The following is a 12,178-nucleotide window of genomic DNA, read 5'->3' on the forward strand; positions in this document are numbered from 1 at the left end:
CACCCATAGACATTCAACTCTATTTCTATGGTTACACCTCAGCTCTGTAACCAGAAAGTTGATGAGTGTGTCATACAGGAGATATGGGAGATGACCATGTTTTCTTCATCAGTCTTTCTGACGAACAGACGCTGCATCACTCTCTGACATTTACAGTGTGTCATGCTAATGGTCAGGCATGCATTCAAAATGAGCACATAGGCCTGTATGTGCACAGGGGACATATTCACACATCCAGATCCATGAAGAACCATACAAATAAGCATGAGAGACACACATACGGACACTGACCATGAAAACACAAAATCTAATACATATGTAACCCACTCCATTACATGTGCTCTGTGCTCTGTGTGTGTGTGTGTGTGTGTGTGTGTGTGTGTGTGTGTGTGTGTGTGTGTGTGTTTGTTCGCCTACATCGTCGCCTCAGTGTGTGACTGATTGAGACGTGTGTGTGCTTCTGTTAAACTAAGGCCTGCCCAGAGGCTGTCGCTCCATCAAGCCACCCACCCCCACCAAACACACACACAGCGGCAGTGGTTTGATTCAAACCAGATCAATTCCTGTTAGTGTGCCGCGCCAAACGCCACAGGCATCAATCTCTGTGGAAACGAAAAAACTCGAAACCTGTCGCCACGACGAAAGTCCTTCTACCCATCAGCTCTCAGGGGTGAAGCTAGGCTGACCAAGGCCTTGTTCTAATACTAAAACATGCACCCTTCCTTCCTACCTTACTGCCTTCCTTCAAGTGGATTCCTACAAAATCACTGATTTGATGTAAAGCAAGGATTCCATTACATAGCTTTCACCAATCCAGTCATGTCAGATCAGTGGTTGCTTCATGGAAGGAAGGAGGATGTTCTACACTGAAAAATATGAACGCAAAATGTAAGGTGTTGGTCCCATGTTTCATGAGCTGAAATAGAAGATCCCAGAAATGTTCCATATGCACAAAAAACGTATTTCTCTAAAATGTTATGCACACATTTGTTTACATCCCTGTTAGTGAGCATTTCTACTTTAGCAAGATAATCCATCCATCTGACAGGTGTGGCATATCAAGAAGCTGATTAAACAGCATGATCATTACACAGGTGCAACTTGTGCTGGGGACAATAAAAGGTCCTTCTAAAATGTGCAGTTGTGTCACACAACACAATGCCACAGATGTCTCAACTTTTGAGGGAGCGTGCAATTGGCATGCTGACTGCAGGAATGTCCACCAGAGCTGTTGGCAGAGAATTTAATTTCTTTACCATAAGCCGCCTCCAACGTCATTTTAGTGAATTGTGCAGCACGTCCAACAGGCCTCACAACCGCAGACCATGTGTAACCACACCAGCCTAGGACATCCACATCGGGCTTCTTCACCTGCGGGTTCATCTGAGAGCAGCCACCCGGACAGCTGATGAAACAGTGGGTTTGCATAACCGTCTCAGGGAAGCTAATCTGCGTGCTCGTCGTCCTCACCAGGGTCGTGACCTGAATGCAGTTCGGCGTCGTAAACAACTTCAGTGGGCAAATGCTCACCTTCGATGGCCACTGGCATGTTGGAGAAGTGTGCTCTTCACGGATGGATCCCGGTTTCAACTGTACCGGACAGATGGCAGACAGCTCATATGGCATCGTGTGGGCGAGCAGTTTGCTGATGTCAACGTTGTGAACAGAGTGCCCCATGGTGGCAGTGGGGTTATGGTATGGGCAGGCATAAGCTACGGACAACAAACAAAATTGCATTTTATTCAATGGCAGTTTGAATGGACAGAGATACCGTGACGAGATCCTGAGGCCCATTGTGGTGCCATTTATCCGCCGCCATCACCAGGTTTCAGCATGATAATGCACAGACCCATATCGCAAACATCTGTACACAATTCCTGGAAGATGAAAATGTCCCAGTTCTTCCATGGCCTGCATACTCACCACTCAACCAGAAGAGTACAAAAACCAAAAAATAAATAAAACATTTGATAAATAATAGATAGCATCTTTATAAAATAAAGTTTGATAATCCACGTCTCTGGATCGACGTGTACGACAGCGTGTTCCAATATCCAGCAACTTCGCACAGTCATTGAAGATGAGTGGGACAACATTCCACAGGCCACAATCAACAGCCTGATCAACTCTATGCGAAGGAGATGTGTCGCGCTGCATGAGGCAAATGGTGGTCACACCAGATACTGACTGGTTTTCTGATCCACGCCCCTAACTTTTTTTTAAGGTATCTGTGACCAATAGATGCAAATCTGTATTCCCAGTCATGTGAAATCCATAGATTACGCCCTCATTTATTTATTTCAATTTACTAATTTCCTTATAGGAACTGTAACTCAGTAAAATCTTTGAAATTGTTGCATGTTGCGTTTATGTTTTTGTTCAGTATACATTTCTGCCTTACAGCCTGTCTGAGGCTGCCCTCACCTGGTGACTAAATGCTACTACAGCAATGGACCCCAGAGCGCTGCAGTAGAACATTGTTTTCCAATCCATTCCTGGGGGACCATTAATAACAATCCAACTGTACGATACCCCAGACCCAAAATTGTGAAAACGTTCCTCACCCTCCACATCCCCCTTGATTATCCCTGTTCCCATCCACCCTCCCTGATCCAAAATGGTGCTCACCTTTCTGACTCTGCTCAGGGTGCCGTTGCTGCGTCGCTCCTCGTCTGAGAGGTGGTCGCTGCCAAAGCTGTCCATGGAATGAGAGTGGGATGAGATGGTCTGGCAGAGCTCCTAAGTTGAGTAGAGTAGAGTAGAGTAGGGTAGGGTAAAGTAGGGTAGAGTAGGGTAAGTAGAGTAGGGTAGGGTAGGGTAGGGTAGAGTAGAGTAGAGTAGGGTAGAGTAGCGTAGAGTAGGGTAAAGTAGAGTAGGGTAGGGTAGGGTAAAGTAGAGTAGGGTAGGGTAGAGTAGGGTAGGGTAGAGTAGAGTAGAGTAGAGTAGAGTAGGGTAGGGTAGGAAAGGGTAGGGTAGGGTAGAGTAGAGTAGAGTAGAGTAGGGTAGGGTAAAGTAGAGTAATGTAGGGTAGAGTAGAGTTGGGTAGGGTAGAGTAGGGTAGGGTAGGGTAGAGTAGGGTAGAGTAGGGTAGAGTAGGGTAGAGTAGGGTAGGGTAAAGTAAAGTAGGGTAGGGTAAAGTTGAGTAGGGTAGGGTTGAGTAGAGTAGAGTAGGGTAAAGTAGAGTAGGGTAGAGTAGGGTAGGGTAGGGTAGAGTAGGGTCAAGTAGGGTAGGGTAGAGTAGAGTAGGGTAGGGTAGGGTAGGGTAGAGTAGAGTAGGGTAGGGTAGGGTAGGGTAAAGTAGAGTAGGGTAGGGTAGAGTAGGGTAGGGTAGAGTAGAGTAGGATAGGAAAGGGTAGGGTAGAGTAGAGTAGAGTAGGGTAGGGTAAAGTAGAGTAGGGTAGGGTAAAGTAGAGTAGAGTTGGGTAGGGTAGAGTAGAGTAGGGTAGGGTAGAGTAGGGTAGAGTAGGGTAGGTTAAAGTAGAGTAGTGTAGAGTAGAGTAGGGTAAGGTAGAGTAGGGTAGGGTAGAGTAGAGTAGGGTAGGGTCAAGTAGGGTAGGGTAGAGTAGGGTAGGGTAGGGTAAAGTAGAGTAGGGTAGGGTAAAGTTGAGTAGGGTAGGGTTGAGTAGAGTAGAGTAGGGTAAAGTAGAGTAGGGTAGGGTAGGGTAGGGTAGAGTAGGGTAGGGTAGGGTAGAGTAGAGTAGAGTAGAGTAGAGTAGGGTAGAGTAGGGTAGGGTAGAGTAGAGTAGAGTAGAGTAGAGTAGGGTAGGGAAGAGTAGGGTAGAGTAAAGCAGGGTAGGGTAGGGTAGAGTAGAGTACAGTAGAGTAAAGTAGAGTAGGGTAGAGTAGAGTAAAGTAGAGTAGAGTAGGGTAGGGTCGGGTAGAGTAAAGTAGAGTAGAGTAGAGTAGAGTAGGGTAGGGTAGAGTAGAGTAGGGTAGGGTAAAGTAGAGTAGAGTAGAGTAGAGTAGAGTAGGGTAGGGTAGGGTAGAGTAGGGTAGAGTAGTGTAGGGTAAAGTAGAGTAAAGTTGAGTAGGGTAGAGTAGAGTAGAGTAGGGTAGAGTAGGGTAAAGTAGAGTAGGGTAGGATATAGTTGAGTAGGGTAGAGTAAAGTAGAATAGGGTAGGGTAGAGTAGGGTAGAGTAGAGTAGGGTAGGGTACAGTAGAGTAGAGTAGGGTAGGGTAAAGTAGAGTAGGGTAGAGTAGAGTAGGGCAGGGTAGGGTAGAGTAGGGTAGGGTAGGGTAGGGTAGGGTAGAGTAGAGTAGGGTAGGGTAAAGTAGAGTAGAGTAGAGTAGAGTAGAGTCGTGTAGAGTAGAGTAGAGTAGAGTAGGGTAAAGTAGAGTAGGGTAGGGTAAAGTTGAGTAGGGTAGGGTTGAGTAGAGTAGAGGAGGGTAAAGTAGAGTAGGGTAGGGTAAAGTTGAGTAGGGTAGGGTTGAGTAGAGTAGAGGAGGGTAAAGTAGAGTAGGGTAGGGTAGGGTAGGGTAGAGTAGAGTAGAGTAGGGTACAGTAGAGTAGAGTAGGGTAGATTAGGGTAAAGTAGAGTAGGGTAGGTTAGGGTAGAGTAGAGTAGAGCAGGGTAGGGTAGAGTAGGGTAGGGTAGGGTAGGGTAGGGTAGAGTAGAGTAGGGTAGGGTAGAGTAGAGTAGAGTAGAGTAGAGTAGGGTAGGTTAGGTTAGGGTAGGGTAGAGTAGAGTAGAGTAGAGTAGGGTAGGGTAGAGTAAAGTAGAGTAGAGTAGAGTAGGGTAGGGTAGAGTAGAGTAGGGTAGGGTAGGGTAGGGTAGAGTAGAGTAGAGTAGAGTAGGGTAGGTTAGGGTAGAGTAGAGTAGAGTAGAGTAGGGTAGGGTAGAGTAAAGTAGAGTAGAGTAGTGTAGGGTAGGGTAGGGTGGAGTAGGGTAGTAATTTATTGACTTGGGGAATTGTTTTATCACCACAAGCATCAGCAATGGGGGCTTTACAAGTAGGCTCTCATTGTAAATAAGAATTTGTTAAATAAAGGTTAAATATTTTTTTTATGATTACAAAGACAAGACAAGGGTCTATAAGATGAAGATTAAGATAATAACATAACAGCACACCTCAAAGGAGTAGTCTCTGTCCCGACACATCTTCATCTCATTCAGGAGCTTGGAGAGCTCCCCTGTCACAGCATCATCTGGGGAGGAGGAGGGGAGGAGAGGGAAAGGAGATGGGAGAGAGGGAGAGAGGGAGGAGTAGAGGGAGCGAAGGAGAGACGAAGGAGAGGAGAGATGAGAGAGATTATAAGGGTAGAAAGGGGGAGATGGGGAGAGAGAGGGGAGATAGGGGAGAGAGAGGGGGAGAGAGTGGGGAGATGGGGGAGATGGGAGAGAGGGGAGATGAGGGAGATGGAGAGAGAGAGGGGAGATCGGGAGAGAGTGGGGAGATGGGGAGAGAGTGGGGAGATGGGGAGAGAGAGGGGAGATGGGAGAGAGAGGGGAGATGGGAGAGAGAGAGGGGAGATGGGGGAGAGAGAGGGGAGATGGGGGAGAGAGAGGGGAGATGGGGGAGATGAGGGAGATGGGAGATGAGGAAGAGAGGAGAGATGGGGAGAGAGAGGGGAGATGGGGAGAGAGTGGGGAGATGATGAGAGAGTGGGGAGAGAGAGGGGAGTTGGGAGAGAGAGAGGGGAGATGGGGAGAGAGAGGGGACAGGGGAGAGAGAGGGGAGATGGGGAGAGAGAGGGGACAGGGGAGAGAGAAGGGAGATGGGGAGAGAGGGGAGCGAGAGATAGGGAGAGAGAGGGGAGAGAGGGGACGGGGAGAGAGAGGAGATGGGGAGAGAGAGGAGATGGGGAGAGAGAGGAGAGAGGGGAGAGAGAGGGGAGATGGGGAGAGAGAGGAGATGGAGAGAGAAGAGATGGGGAGAGAGAGAGGAGATGGGGGGGAGAGGGGAGAGAGAGGGGAGATGGGAGAGAGAGGGGAGATGGGGAGAGAGAGGGGAGATGGGGAGAGAGTGGTGAGAGAAGAGATTGTGGATAGTCAAACGAAGGGGACAACAAAAGACAAAAAGGGAAAATGTTAAATCTGTTTTCAACAATCCTAGCTAATTGTGACATGTAAGGACGTGAAAGAATGGAGAGATGAGAAAGAGAGCTGAAGTCAAAAGAGACAGAGAAGCTTCTCTCTCCATCTCTCTTCATCTCTACCATTCTCTGTGGCCTTCGTGGGTTGTGGTATAATTGGAATTGGATTCTGCTCTCCTTCCCTCTCGGATCAATATCTAGCTTCAGCCACTGTGGCACACCCACACACACCCACGCCCACACACACCCACACCCACGCTCACACCCACACACACCCAAACACACCCATGGCCACACCCACGCCCCCACACACACATCTTGGAGTGACCTGCTCGTTGATGGTATTTCCTTCAGTGAAAACAGCTAGAGACAGAGTACTACAGTACATAATGATGATGATGGATCAAACTGGGTTTGTTTCTACTAAACACTAATCTGTTCAGTTGAATGGAGTTCAAATGAACTAAAGAGAGCAGACCTGGCCAAATACATATGTCAACACCTTAATATGATCCTTTCTGTGACTGGGGATGTGTGGCGGCGTTCTATTCCAGAAAGTTGTTCGTCCCGTCTGCCCTCGTTCACTGCCCTTCACAGACCTGATAGACCTGGAGAGGTGAAAGCAATATGGCGGAAGCCCGGCAGAGATGGTGCTTTCACCTATCTAGTCATCACAGATCCACAATTGAGAGTGACAGAGGAGGTCAACAATTTTGTAAAATGGAACCCAGCCGGGTATCCCCCTCTCCTCCTCCACTACCCCTCTCCCTCCCTTTCTCCTCCTTTCAATTCAATTCAATTCAAGGGACTTTATTGGCATGGGAAACATAACAGTAATTAACAGTAAAACATTACACAAAAGTTCCAAAAGAATAAAGCCTTTCTCCACCACTCCCTCCCTCTCTCCCTCCCTCTCTCCTCCTTTCTCCACCACTCCCCCTCTCTCCACCACTCCCCCTCTCCATACACTAAAGTGTGCCGAAGTGTTTAAACACAGTGTGTGTTCAGGCGTGAACGAGCTGTGCTGAAGGTGTTTTTTCAGCTCCCTTCCTCCACTAAAGATAATTCAAGGGGGTGCTGACTGGCGGTGATTGAGAAGAGAGAGAGAGCAGCGGGAGTTGTAAGAGTGATACCAGTGCACCGCTCCAGCTCAGCCACTAGGGGTAGTGTTGGCTAAGGGAAAACTGCATTGAAGTTGAGTGAGGTAGTACCGGTTCATACCAATAGAGGCACTGCTCCCCATGTTTGAAAATATCAGTCTGATTTTGTGTGTATAGAGTGTGTTTGATAGATATGTGTATAGTGTGTGTTTGTGCGTTAACGTATGTGTGTGTATTGTGTGTGTGTGTGTGTGTGTGTGTGTGTGTGCATTAACGTGTGTATGTGTGTGTGTGTGTGTGTGTGTGTGTGTGTGTGTGTGTGAGTGAGTGAGTGAGTGAGTGAGTGAGTGAGTGTGTGAGTGTGTGTGTTCGTATTAGTTTGTGTGTGTGTGTGTACTTACTTTTGTGCCTGAGGGAGGGGGAGGCGGAGGGAGAGGGGATAGAGGTGCGAGGTGTGGGGACAGGACACTGGCGAATAGGTTCCTCCATCAACACACTCTTATTGTCCATCATCTCTTCCATCATATACTCTGGAGAGAGAGAAAGAGAGAAAGAGGAGAGAGAGAATGGAGAGAGGGGGAGAGAAAAGAGAGGGAGAGTGAGATAATGGAGAGAGGGAGAGAGAGAGAGACCGAAAGAGAGACAGACAGAGAGACATAGAAAGAGAGAGAGAGAGAGACAGAGAGAGACCGAGAGAGAGACCGAGAGAGAGACCAAGAGAGAGACCGAGAGAGAGACAGAGAGAAAGACCGAGAGAGAGACCGAGACAAACAGAGAGCGGTGGTGGTGTGAATGTAGTGTTCAAAAGGTTGCAGACATAGAGCAGAAAACCATTTAATTGTTGTCCCCACAAGGTCAAATGCTTTTTCTAGGGGGTTTAGGCTTAAGGTTAGAATTAATGTTAGGGTTAGAATTACGTTAAGGGTTAGGGTTAGGACCTAGGGTTAGTTTTAGGAAGGGTTAAGGTTAGGATTTTGGGTTAAGGTTAGGGTACGAGTACGGGTTAGGTTTAGGTTTAGGGGTTAGGGAAAATAGGATTTTGAATGGGACTGAATTTTGTGTCCCCACAAGGTTATCTGTACAAGACTGTGTGTGTGTGTGTGTGTGTGTGTGTGTGTGTGTGTGTGTGTGTGTGTGTGTAAAAAGGTGTTAGAGATCAAACTTTGACAGCTCTTATCAGGCATAAGATATTCATACAGAATGTTTAAATATATGGATTGAATCATTTAATTACTTTAACAATGATGACTGAATATTATTGAGTTTAAATGGGTGGGATCAATCGCGAAATGAAATCCCATTTTCTCTCCCTCTGACAGGAAATGGGAGGCAGCTGATCCATTCACTCTCTCCCAGCTGTGTCCTGAATTTGCTCTCTGTCACCATCTCTGCATTTCTCCTCCTCCCTCTTCTTCTCTCCCTCTCCTCCCCCTCCCTCTCTCTTTCTTCCTCTCATCCCCACTCTATCCTTTTCTCTCCCTCTCCTCCCCTTTATCTCCCCGTACCTACCTACCTCTCCTCTCCCTCCTCTCTCATTCCTGACCCTGAACTTCCTCTGCCTCCATCTCTCTTTTGCTTTATAGTTGTCTGCACCTCGCCCACGTCTTTCCCCTCTAGACCTCTCTCTATTTCTCTCTCTCGCCTAAATCATCCTCAACTATGGCTTACTTCTCTCTCTCTCCCTCTCTCCCTCCCTCCCTCCCTCTCTCTCTCCCTCCCTCCCTCCCTCCCTCCCTCCAAGGGCTTTATTTGCATGGGAAACATATGTTTACATTGCCAAAGCAAGTGAAATAGATAATGATTCGTCATGAATCTTGTTCTGGAGGAAGCACTGCAGGGTGGTCACTAGCTGGCCATAAAGTCATCAAATCAGATGTTAAACCTAACCCTAACCACACTGCTAACCCTAATGCCTAACCTTAAATTAAGATCAAAAAGCACATTTTTGTTTTCATGATTTTTTCTAATTTTGACTGTGCAACTGACATCCACATCCACAAACCCCAAACCACTTATTCCTACAGAACATTCCAAAGTCTTTCTAGTGGCTTAGCCATAACTGCAGATAACCATGGCACTCAACTCAATGAGCTAGCCCGTGAGCTAATCTCCTACTAACAATTCAGGACTAGTGACAACAGTGTATTGTTCTCTGAGAGCAGAAGACAATGGCAGAAGCATTAGGTTGTGTAAGAGAATGCTCCCCCCTGTGTATAGGAAGAGCAACACAGAGGGCTCACATTGTTCTTGTTCCCTATTGGAAGATAAACTTCCTGGAACAACTTGTATCAATCTGCACACATCCGGACACTACACTGCCCGGCCCTCTAGACAACCACGTACACTGTCACGACGAGGGTGAGAGAGCGGTGTGTGTGTGTGTGGTACCTTGCATGAGTGCAGTGATTTGCTGGGACTTCTGTGCAGGGTGTTCTCTGAGGATCTCCAAAGCTGTTCTTCCCTGGCAGTCTGTGATGTTGGCGTCAATACCTGCAACAGACAGAAGACAGAAATAATGGGTCAGACAGGCACCCAGCCGACACCACCCCACACTCACACACACTGACATACACACATCTAGTCCCCTATAGCTCAGTTGGTAGAGCATGGCGCTTGCAACGCCAGGGTTGTGGGTTCGTTTCCCACGGGGGGCCAGTATGAAAATGTATGCACTCACTAACTGTAAGTCGCTCTGGATAAGAGCGTCTGCTAAATGACTAAAATGTAAAATGTAAAAATCTAGCCTCCTGCACACACTCCCTTAACAAGTAAATCTATATACTAATTTTAAAAGGGAAGCGCTGTAAAGTGTTGCGTGTATTTCGTTTTGAACAAGACATCCCGTTGATTGCACCATTAATGCCTGAGGAAAGCTCAAGTCCAGGTTTCTCTCTCCCTCTGACAGCTCAAGCCCAGGTATAGACTAAGGAAGGAGGAGGTCGTCAGGTCGTCGGGTAAGCTTGGCGTCGGGTAAGCTTGGCTTTATACATAGCTTGGGCTTTGTCGAGTAAGGCTTAAACTATGTATTTAGATTGTAGTTAGGTATTGTAGGTAGTTATCGTGGGTTGTTGTATGTAATTATTGTAGGTTAGTATTGTATTCGGCTGTGCCCGGTGTAGCACGAAGCTAGCTAGCTAACCCACCACCTGGACTAGCTGGCGAGTAGCTATTAGCAACGATATAGTTGTTTCACGCCTGAGAGTGCCTGTAATTATGCCAGCTGGCTGCCTACAATAATTACATACAATAATTGTCTACCATTCAGCTGTTTTCTAACCTCATTGTCTGAACCGTTAACGTTAGGTAGCAAGTGGCTACTGTGCTTGAAATTTAGCTAGCTTGTTGCTACCTGGATAGCTACTAGTAAACAATAGCTGGAACGACCGAGCGAACAGACGCGAACTGGCTGAGTCAATTCAGTGGCTAGCTTTGCACTTGGCTAGCTAACAGTAGCTGCTAGGGGTAAGTCATAACCTACATTTTTGTTTTGTTTTTTACATATTGATAGCCCGAGTCGTTCAAGGAATTCGGGACATGGGTGACTAGTTAACGTTAGTTTGGCTCTCTCTGTGTGTTCGTGCCGTGAAAGGAGGGGTTCTTCTTTGTCTGAAAGCAATGGCTAGCTAGTTTGCTAACTATTCTAGCTAACTAACTGGCTGAATAAGTTGACGACGGACTCGCTCAAGCTGTCGGGACTAACCCACAACGTTAGACACGGACACGAACGATCTGCTTGCGTGTTGATACACTGGTGGTTTGTTGTGGCCGAGTATTGGCGCTAAACCGTGTTGTTGGAGTCCGGCATGCTAGCTGGCTGTGGCGTCTTATGACTAAGTGCCTGGACGATTTTCACGGAATAATACTGCACCTAGTTAGCTAGCTGAATAAACTAAGTTAGTATATTCCTAGAAAACATTGAACCGCTGTAGTTTACAACAATTATAGTTTCTGAGGTGGAAGTTGGGAGAGTTATATTTGGGAGTTGTGGTGAGGGAGGCCCCGCTCTCTCCTTTCCCAGATGTTTAGTTCATTTCATTCTGATCTCCTCTGCATTATTGTAGCCATCTGCTGCAGCCTGTCAACTATGCCTCTGCCTATCCCTGTTCTCTCCTCTCCGCACAGGCTACACAAACGCCTCAGACCGCGTGGCTGCTGCCTCTCTAACCTGGTGGTCCCTGCACGCACCACCCACGTGGAGTTCCAGGTCTCAGGCAGCCTCTGGAACTGCCGTTCTGCTGCCAACAAGGCAGAGTTCATCTCAGCCTATGCTACCCTCCAGTCCCTCGACTTCTTGGCGCTGACGGAAACATGGATTACCACTGAAAACACTGCTACTCCTACTGCTCTCTCCTCGTCTGACCATGTGTTCTCGCATACCCCGAGAGCATCTGGTCAGCGGGGTGGTGGCACAGGAATCCTCATCTCTCCCAAGTGGACATTCTCAATTTTTCCCCTGACCCATCTGTCTATCTCCTCATTTGAATTCCATGCTGTCACAGTCACTAGCCCATTTAAGCTTAATATCCTTGTCATCTATCGCAGTCCAGGTTCCCTTGGAGAGTTCATCAATGAGCTTGACGCCTTGATAAGTTCCTTTCCTGAGGATGGCTCACCCCTCACAGTTCTGGGGGATTTCAACCTCCCTACGTCTACATTTGACTCATTTCTCTCTGCCTCCTTCTTTCCACTGCTCTCCTCTTTTGACCTCACCCTCTCACCGTCCCCCCCTACTCACAAGGCAGGCAATACGCTTGACCTCATCTTTACTAGATGCTGTTCTTCTACTAATCTCACTGCAACTCCCCTCCATGTCTCCGACCACTACTTTGTATCCTTTTCTCTCTCGCTCTCCTCCAACACTACTCACTCTGCCCCTACACAGATGGTAATGCGCCGTCGCAACCTTCGCTCTCTCTCTCCCGCTACTCTCTCCTCTTCCATCCTATCATCTCTTCCCTCTGCTCAATCCTTCTCCCTCCAATCTCCTGATTCTGCCTCCTCAACCCTCCTCTCCTCCCTTTCTGCATCATTTGACTCTCTATG

The 12,178-nt window shown here is 47.5% G+C and overlaps 1 long non-coding RNA gene across 1 annotated transcript; it reads right to left on the minus strand.

Moving 5' to 3' along the window:
- Nucleotides 1-5,062: 5,062 nt before the first annotated feature.
- LOC311118457 lies at nucleotides 5,063-9,622 on the minus strand. The gene is made up of 3 exons (XR_014611811.1): nucleotides 9,524-9,622; nucleotides 7,537-7,665; nucleotides 5,063-5,147 (listed from the first exon to the last, which is right to left on the minus strand). It is a non-coding gene; the product is annotated as an uncharacterized lncRNA (long non-coding RNA).
- Between the last annotated feature and the right edge of the window lie 2,556 nt (nucleotides 9,623-12,178).

This window comes from Coregonus lavaretus (genome assembly GCF_964263955.1).
Source record: "Coregonus lavaretus genome assembly, contig: HAP1_SCAFFOLD_9446, whole genome shotgun sequence".
NCBI classification, from domain to species: domain Eukaryota; kingdom Metazoa; phylum Chordata; class Actinopteri; order Salmoniformes; family Salmonidae; genus Coregonus; species Coregonus lavaretus.